The sequence below is a fragment of the Mesocricetus auratus genome, unplaced genomic scaffold, assembly GCF_017639785.1.
Source record: "Mesocricetus auratus isolate SY011 unplaced genomic scaffold, BCM_Maur_2.0 Super-Scaffold_15014, whole genome shotgun sequence".
Classification (NCBI taxonomy): domain Eukaryota; kingdom Metazoa; phylum Chordata; class Mammalia; order Rodentia; family Cricetidae; genus Mesocricetus; species Mesocricetus auratus.
Window position 1 is genome coordinate 35,449,092 of NW_024429186.1, and position 8,706 is coordinate 35,457,797.

The 8,706-nt window shown below is 39.9% G+C and overlaps 1 pseudogene; it reads right to left on the minus strand.

Moving 5' to 3' along the window:
* Nucleotides 1-1,039: 1,039 nt before the first annotated feature.
* Nucleotides 1,040-2,771, minus strand: LOC121139308 (annotated as a pseudogene).
* Between the last annotated feature and the right edge of the window lie 5,935 nt (nucleotides 2,772-8,706).

Sequence of the window (8,706 nt, forward strand, 5' to 3'; positions counted from 1 at the left end):
AATATATCATCTATCCTATCTTTGTGAGTCTAAAGTCTTAGATGTAACTTATCTTTTATCATAACTAATGAAAACTATAACCATAACTACCTGTCTTCAACTCCATCAAAGACCACAGGAGGGTAATATATAAACTCCAGAATTGATAGAGATATCTCACTGCCTGGACAGTAACCCAAAATTTCTCTGTAACATTAGAGCATCCATCTTCAGCCCATAGGCCTTAGTGTGTCTGGCAGACTTCTCAGCAAAGCAGGAAATTTGAAACTGTCCTAACTGCATTGGCAGTTTGTCAGTCATTTTTCTCTGTGTTCTGGAGAATGTCTGCCAGACTCTTCCATGAAACAGGAACCCTTCAGGACTATCCATCTTGTTTAGAAGTTCAGCAGTCACACTCCTGTGGGTCCTGTATGTCCACCTATACCACATACATTCAAACAGTTCAGGCAAGAGCAATTTCTTGCCCAAATGGCTATCTCTGCCATGTCAAAAGCAAACTCCATAATGAGTTTCTTCAATGCCCATCCTCCTTTCTGACATAATTGGTTTTCCAGGAGCAGTTGTGTCTCACTGCCATGAAAAACCCTAAGCCATTTTATATGCCATATTCTGTAGGTCTTTGAAAGGTTTGAAGATTATCCATCTCAACTATATCTCTGTATATCTAGAAAACCTAACTAACCTAACTATAACTATAGGTGACTATTTATAATATATACTTAATTATACATTACATTTTAAATGAGCTGTATAAATACAATAACTAAAGAAAAGGAGAAATATACATATAACAAAACTGACCTTAAATTTGTATCAATAAATGAAAATCCATTCCAATACAAAGTATTCATTTCTATATCATATTCCCCCTTTTTCCTTTAAAAAGAGATTGGCTATGATCCTTAATCATTTATTTTTTTATTTCAACATAGTTTATTTTCAAAATGGAAATTTTGGCCCATTCTGCCAAATGTACAAGCTACAAATGCTTGCTCAACGGCTGAAGGGCACATGTTAGTATCATGTCTGAAAAGTGATAAAAATCCATATAAAACAAATATTCCAAGTTTCCATAGGAACACAGGTAAGTGTGACCCATCTCCTAGCCTTCCATACTGCATCTGGGCCAACCCCTACTCTTACATTCCAAAACTAGCAGTAATTAAGTTAAATGGTCCCCCCAAATCCCTTAATTCAAGCTAAACTTGCAGGTAAGAGCTACAAGACTGGCATCTACACATTGATACTAGCAGAAGCACAGGCTGCTGGGTGTCGCTCCATCCCACTCTCCTAGGCACAAGACATGGGCAGAGTGCCAACATCCTGCTCCTCCACTTCTGGTGGGAAGCCATGGTTCTGGATCTGCTTCATGAGCTGCCACATTGGCCTTGACATCACATAGTAGATAGAAGGCCTCTGGAACCCGTTGAAAGTAGACGTAGCAGCAACAGTGTATGCACCCATGTTCTCAAAGAGCATCCAATCACCCACATGTATTTCAGGCAGGTTACAGCACTCAACGATCCGGTCAAGGCCATCGCATGTTGGTCCCCAGATGCTAGATGAGTAATACTTTTCATCTGGCTTGGGTCTCTTCGGCAGCAGGGGCTTCACGTGCGCATGATCATAAAGAAGGCAGTTAAATGAGCCATACACTCCATCATTCACGTAATACATGAAGGTTTGCTCACTGGACTCATCTTCGTCATCAGAGCCCGTCTGCTCCTTCCATATGATTTTTTTGGCAATGATGTTGACTGCCAGTGTGAAAGCTGAGGTGACATAGTATCTGCCTGGCTCAGCTATGACTCTCACGCCAGAGTCTGGCAGGAAGTACTTGTCAAGAGCTGGGTTGGTGACACTGGTGATCTCTTCAAATTTAAGCTTCGTATCCTCAGATCCAGGAAAGCCACCACCAATATCAAGCAGATACATGCTGAAACCAACTTCTGTCCCCATGTCAAAGACACAGCGGGCATCGACAGGGCCTGGACGAAGGTCTCAGGGTCAGTACATCCACTCCCCACGTGGAAGCTGACACCGATGACATCAATGTTTAGCTCTTTTGCCCGTTCCAAGAGAAGCCTGATGGTTCTGAGTGTGGCACCAAACTTAACACTGAGGCGACAAACTGCTTTGGAATCGTCAGTGGCAATCCGCGAAACTAACTTGGCCTTTGGATGTGCTTTGGCGACCTTCATCAACTCAACCTCACTGTCAAATGTCATCATCTGGACTCCGTTACTGGCGGCATACTTGATCTGAGACACTTGTTTACAAGGATTTGCATAGATGATCCTCTCAGGAGGCACCCGGAGCACCTGCACCAACTGTATTTCAGTCTTGCTTGCACAGTCAAAACCTGTCCCAATGGCGGCTAAGGTGTTCACTATGGCTCTGCTGTCATTACTTTTGACTGCATAAAAGGGAGTGACTCGCGGGAGAGCTTTTAGCCATCTTAGGTGTTTCTTCAGAATGTCTCCAAGGTCCGCAACATAAAAAGCCTCCTTGTCATCAGAGGAATAAGACTTCATTAATTTTTTGGTCCAGAATGTCCTTGGCAGTAAAGCCTTCATCGAGGACATGGCAGTCAAACTCTTCCTTATTGAAGCTGTTCATGGCTCTCAGTGTGCCTCACACACACACACACACACACACACACACACACACACACACACACAAAACTAGAGATGGGATTCAATTATTGCCTGCTCCTCCCAAGGCATGCTATCCAGGAACTCCGGAACTGTCTCCTTGGAGCAGTGGAAGCGTCCTCACAATGCACGGACCCCACTGGCTAGCCCCATGGAGGTGGTGCAGAGCCACTGGCTGAGGGCGGGCGGATGGCGGCGGCCATTGCAGGGGCTGCCCCCTTAATCATTTATAACCAACCAAATTTAAAAAACATTTAAGAACAATATTTGGGATTTGGGGCATCATTATTTTCAAACTACTTCCTGCTGTTTGGAGGTGCTGTCATGGGGATGCCGAGAAGAACCCAGGATACTTGCCAAATCCTGGCTGTAGTGGTCTGTGAGGCTGCATTGTCCCAGCTGTTTTGGATGTTGGATCACCTGGGCCACTGCTTCAGGGGCCTTGCTTCATCAAACCATATTAGTCTGGAAGGAATCCACAGCTTTTCATTTTCTGTGGAAACAAAAATAAAGTCTCTTTTCCAAAGTAGCATGTCCTTAAATTTAAATTTTGAAGTCAAGAGATTTTTAAAATATAAAAGTTGAATTAATCCAGCAGGATTTATAACCAAATGTCTTTTAGCAGTTGTTGCTCCTTTCTTAGCAATGGAACAATTCAAATGCAACACAGTAGCATACAGTATTCAGACTCTCTGTGTTTTCCATCTTTAGGTGGTTTTGTTTTTTGTTTTTTTTTAAACCTCTATTTCTCTTACTTTTATTTTCTCATTTTCTGATTCAAGGTTTCTCTATATACTTTTGCCTGTCCTGGAATTTACTCTGTAGACCAGATTGACCTTGAAATCACAGAGCTCTGCTTGCCTCTGCCTCCAGAGTGCTGTGATTAAAGGCATGTGCCACCACTGTTCAGCTACTCTATTTCTTTTTAAAACTACTTTATCCTGTTTGTTTTCTCTCACAAGTCTATGTATATTTGTAAACACACTGTAAACCTTTTAGAGGTTTTACTTCATCTAAATCTGTCTTTACTGAAAATCTCTATCTTTTCCTGGCCACAAGTCTTAATCTGTTAAACAACATTTCTAGGATTAAAGAGAATGTTTTAGCTGCTGGCCATCCAACATGGGGAGCATAAGTTTACTGCCATCACTAGGAGCTGTACTCACTGCCACAGATCTCAAACTTTATGAATAAAAGCTAAATCTTCCATGCAGCATGCTAGTCATTGCTGCCCCCAACTTCTCCTACACACCATGTTTGTTTGGTAACAGAGCCTCTTAAAAGAGCCCAGTGGGGTTTTTTTATGCTGAGTCAGGAAACCTCCCTTAAAGGAGCTGCACACGTCCCTGCTTGTCTCTAGCAAAACAGAGCCCACCCAAGAAAGTGCTGCTACTAAGAAGCCATGCTTGTATCTGTTCTTTTGTTTCTAAAATTCTCTTTTTAAGCTTTTGTCAGGCTCTACATGGAAATTTGTGCCCCATGTTGCTGGTGCCATTTTATAACAATAACTCTTCCCACCAGCCTGGTCCCACAACCATGTCAGCCCCAAATGGACACTCAGAGACATATATTAATTATAAAGCTGTTGACCACTATCTAGGGTTTCTTATTGGCTAGCTCCATCTTGATTGTTAACACATTTCTATTAATTCATGTATTTCCACGTGGTCTTGGCTTATGAGGGAATGCTGAACCTAAGACTCCTTTGCCTGCTACATGATGACTGCTCGGCATCTCCACAGAGAAGAGAACGATTTCCTGTTTGTCCCTCCATATATCCTGATTCTGCCCAGCTACGTCACTCCAGTCTGGTCAATCAGCTAATCAATGTTTTATTCACTAACCAATAAGAGAAACATATACAAAGAAGAACATTCCCCATCAATGTAGTTATGACTGCCCTGGACCTCACTATGTAGACAAGGCTGGCCTTCACAGAGGTCAGCTTGCCTCTGCCTTTCAAGTGATGAGATTAAAGGTGTGCTTCACCGAGTCCGGAAATCCACAAATAACCCATGGGCAAGCTCCTGGAGTACAATCAAAGTGAGGGAAGAGTGATAATATAAACAAAGGAATCAAGACATTGATGGGGAAACCCAAAGAATCAGCTGATTTGAGCTAGTGAGAGATCACTGACTCAGGTCAGACAAATGGGGAACCTGAGTAAGACTAAACTAGATTCCCTTAATATAGGTGACAATGGTGAGACTGGGACAATATATGAGGTCACTGAAAGTGGGTCCAAGATCTAGCATGAATGCACAAACTGACTTAGTGGAGCCCATTCTATATAGAGAGATACCATGCCCAGCCTAGACACAGGGGTGTGGGGGTGGAGAGGTGCCTTGGTCCTGCCTCAACAAGATGATGGGACAGACTTAGTCTTCCTAGGGGAGGCCTTACCCTCTCCATGGAGCAGATGGCAGAAGGGAGGAGTGGGAGGAAAGGAAGGAAAGAAGGGAGGGGGAGCTGGAATTGAATGTTAAAAAATAAATTTTAAAAAAATGGTGTGCTTCACTAGGTCCAGATCCAGTCAATCTTGCCAGAGAGATAAAGTAGGTTGCTTCATACTGGTCAAGGGATTAATCCATCAAGAAATATATATTGGAAATAATATATAAATATATTGGAAAATTTAAAAGAAATGGATGTATTTCTAGATGCATACAGTCTAACAAAGCTAAACTAAAATGAAATAAAGAATTTAAACAGATCTACAACAACTAACATGATTGAGGCAGTAATTAAAAATGTTCCATCTAAAAAAATCCTAAGACCTGATAGATTCAATACAGAATTTTACCAGACAGTCAAAGAAGGACTAACACCAATATTACTCAAAATATTCTATATATTGGAAATGGAAGGAATACTTACACTTTTGGTATAAAAATCTTTTATACCAAACAAGTTAAATATTAATAACAACAAAAAGCAAGAGAATAATAAAATAAAAATACTTGTAAAATGAATTCAACATTATATCATAAAGTATCAAGTTGGCTTCTTTCAAGAGATGCAGGGATTCCCCAGTGTACACAAATCAATAAGCATAATTCTCATACAGCCTCAAAGACAGAAATTATATGATCATTTCAAATTATATAGAAAAGACCCTTGACAAAATCTAACAAGCATTGTGTTAAAGATCCTAGAGAACCAGCCCTGGAGGCAGATGCCTTTAATCCCAACACTTAGGAACCAAAGGCAGGTTGATTTCTGTGAGCTCTTAGCCTTTCTGATATACATAACAAGCTCCAAGCCATCAAAGAGCTTCATAGTAAGACACTGTCTAACTAAACAAAATGAAGAAAGACCCAAATTAACAGAATCAGAAACAAGGAAATATTATAATATGAACAGGGAAATATTACAATAGACACAAAAATTCAAAATTCATAATAGAGTACTTCAAAAACCTGTACTCCATGAACTTGGAAAATGTAAAAGAAATAGATGGATTTTTAGATTCACCTAAATCACCAACACTGAGGAAGAGGTCAACAATACAAATAGATCCACAACAAAAAATTTACAGACCAACATTAACAAAGATAATTCAGGGATAGTTTAACACATATATGTAGCACGGATTCTAGTTGGTATTAATAATTAGATATTGGGGTTAAATCTGAAGATAAAAGCAAAGTGGCCAGCCACTAGAGAGTTCTCACCTCTACCAATGCTCAGACTGAAAGGTCGATTCTGTCCTCAGACTGCATTTCCAGACTGCATCTGTCTCCACCAAACCTCAGACTGCACTGAGCTCCTCTTGTTTCTCCTTCCTTGTATTTCTCCCTAGTGTTGGGATTAAAAGTGTGGGATCCCAAGTGCTGAGATCACCTTTGTGTGAGCTCTGTTTCTCTTTTAGACTGGATCAATATTCTGTACCTATGGTTGGCCTTGAACTAACAGTCTGCCTCTGTCTCCCAAGTGCTGAAATTAAAGATGTGTGTCACCACTGCCTATGGCTAACTAGTGTGGCCATCTTTGGATTCTGATCTTTAGGCAAGCTTTATTTGTTATACAATAAACAAAATATCACCATACATACATATAATCAATATATGTAATAAGTTGTATAAAGAGACTTACAGACAAAAGCTGAACAGTCATCTCAATAGTTGCAGAAAATGTCTTTGGCAAAATCCAACATACCTTCATGAAAAAGACACACAGATTTCAATACATATTTCAATACAACAAAACTACATGTAGCAAACACACAGTGAATAATATCCTAATTGGGGAAAAACTTGAAGCAAATCTATTAAAATCAGGAATAAGACATCCCCATTTCTTTACACTATAGTGCTTGAAGCCCTAGCAACAACAATAAGACAAGAGAAGGGAAATTAGAGGGGTAAAAATAGAAAAAGAGGTCAAAATCTATTTGCATATCATATAGTATATATGAGATCCCAAAATTTCCACCAGAAAACTTCTAAAACTTTATCAATGAATTCAGCAAAGTGGCCGAATAAAAAGTAAAATTACAAAAATCTGTAGTTTTACTACATAACAATAAAAAGTATACTGAGAAAGAGATCATGCATTCCACCTCCATTCACAACACTATCAAAAAATATCTATAGATAAACCTGAAGAGGTAAAAGACCTTTAAAAGGAAAACTTAACATCTCTGGAGGAAGAGATTCAGGAAGCTACTAGAAAATGGAAAAAATGATCCATGCTCATGAATTGGTAGAATTAATATTATGAAAATGACCGTTCTAACAGATTTGGTGCAATCCCAAAACAAATTCCCAAAACATTCTTCATAGAAACAGGAAAAAAATCCAAAAACTTCATATGGAACCACAATGTACTTGGAAAACCAAATCAATCCTGAGAAAAAAAGAACAATTTGGGAAGGATGACCATTCCAGATCTCATGATACATTTCAGAGCCACAGTAATGAAAACAATATGGTAAAGAAACCAGACATGTAGAACCATGGAGCAAAATAGAAGACCCAAACATGAGTTCACTCAAATACAATCATCTGATATTAGACAAAGATACCAAAAATCACACCCTAGAGAAAAGACAGTGTCTTCAATGAATGGTCTTGGGGAAAATGGATAACACGTGTAAAAGAGTAAATTAGACCCATCTCTATCATCCTGAGCAAAAATTAGATCCAAGTGTATCAAAGACCTCAATGAGAAACCTGAAAAACTGAAACCAATAAAAAAGTCAGCAGTTTCCTACAAGATATAGGTATAGAAGGGCAATCTGATCAGCATCCCATCTGCCCTAGAATTAAGGCCAACAATTGACTAATAGGATCTCATTAAAAATCATTTTGCGCCAGGTGGTGGTGGCGCACGCCTTTAATTCCAGCACTCGGGAGGCAGCGGCAGGCGGATTTCTGTGAGTCCGAGGCTGGGCTGTACCGATAGCCTCCAAAACAATACAGAGAAACCCTGTCTCCTAAAAACAAAAACAAAAACAAAATAATCATTTTGCACAGTGAAGAAACAATAAAGACCAGGACAGCAGGTAGGCAGGCTATTTTCACTCTCCTTCATTCCCTCCATCATTTCCTACTCATTTTAGCCCTGGAGCAGTTTTCTAGCAAATGCCCTCCTCTCACCCTCCCTCCATACTCTGGGGACTTTACTGAACATTAAGTGCAGACCCAGCTTTCTTCCTTCTTGTGGACACTCTCAGACCTCCCTTCTAGATCATTCCCATTATCCTTTGTCAGGTACAGACACATAGAAACAACGTCTACCTAGGACCCCTACTGACCATACCAGGAGGGAACTCAAGTAGGTGATTTTCTTTCCCTTTTCATCCTCCATTAAGATCTTTATAGTTCTATGTGTCAGCAAGCAGTTATGCCAGCACCGTTTGTTGAAGATACTTTTTTCCATTGTACAATTTTAGCTACTTTGTCAAAAAAAATCAGCTATTCTTAGGTGTGTGGATTAATATCAGGGTCTTTGATTCGATTCCATTGGTCTACCTGTCTGTTTTGTGCAAATACCAAACTGTATTTATTATTATAGCTCTACAGTAGAGCTTGAAGTCAGGGTGGTAATG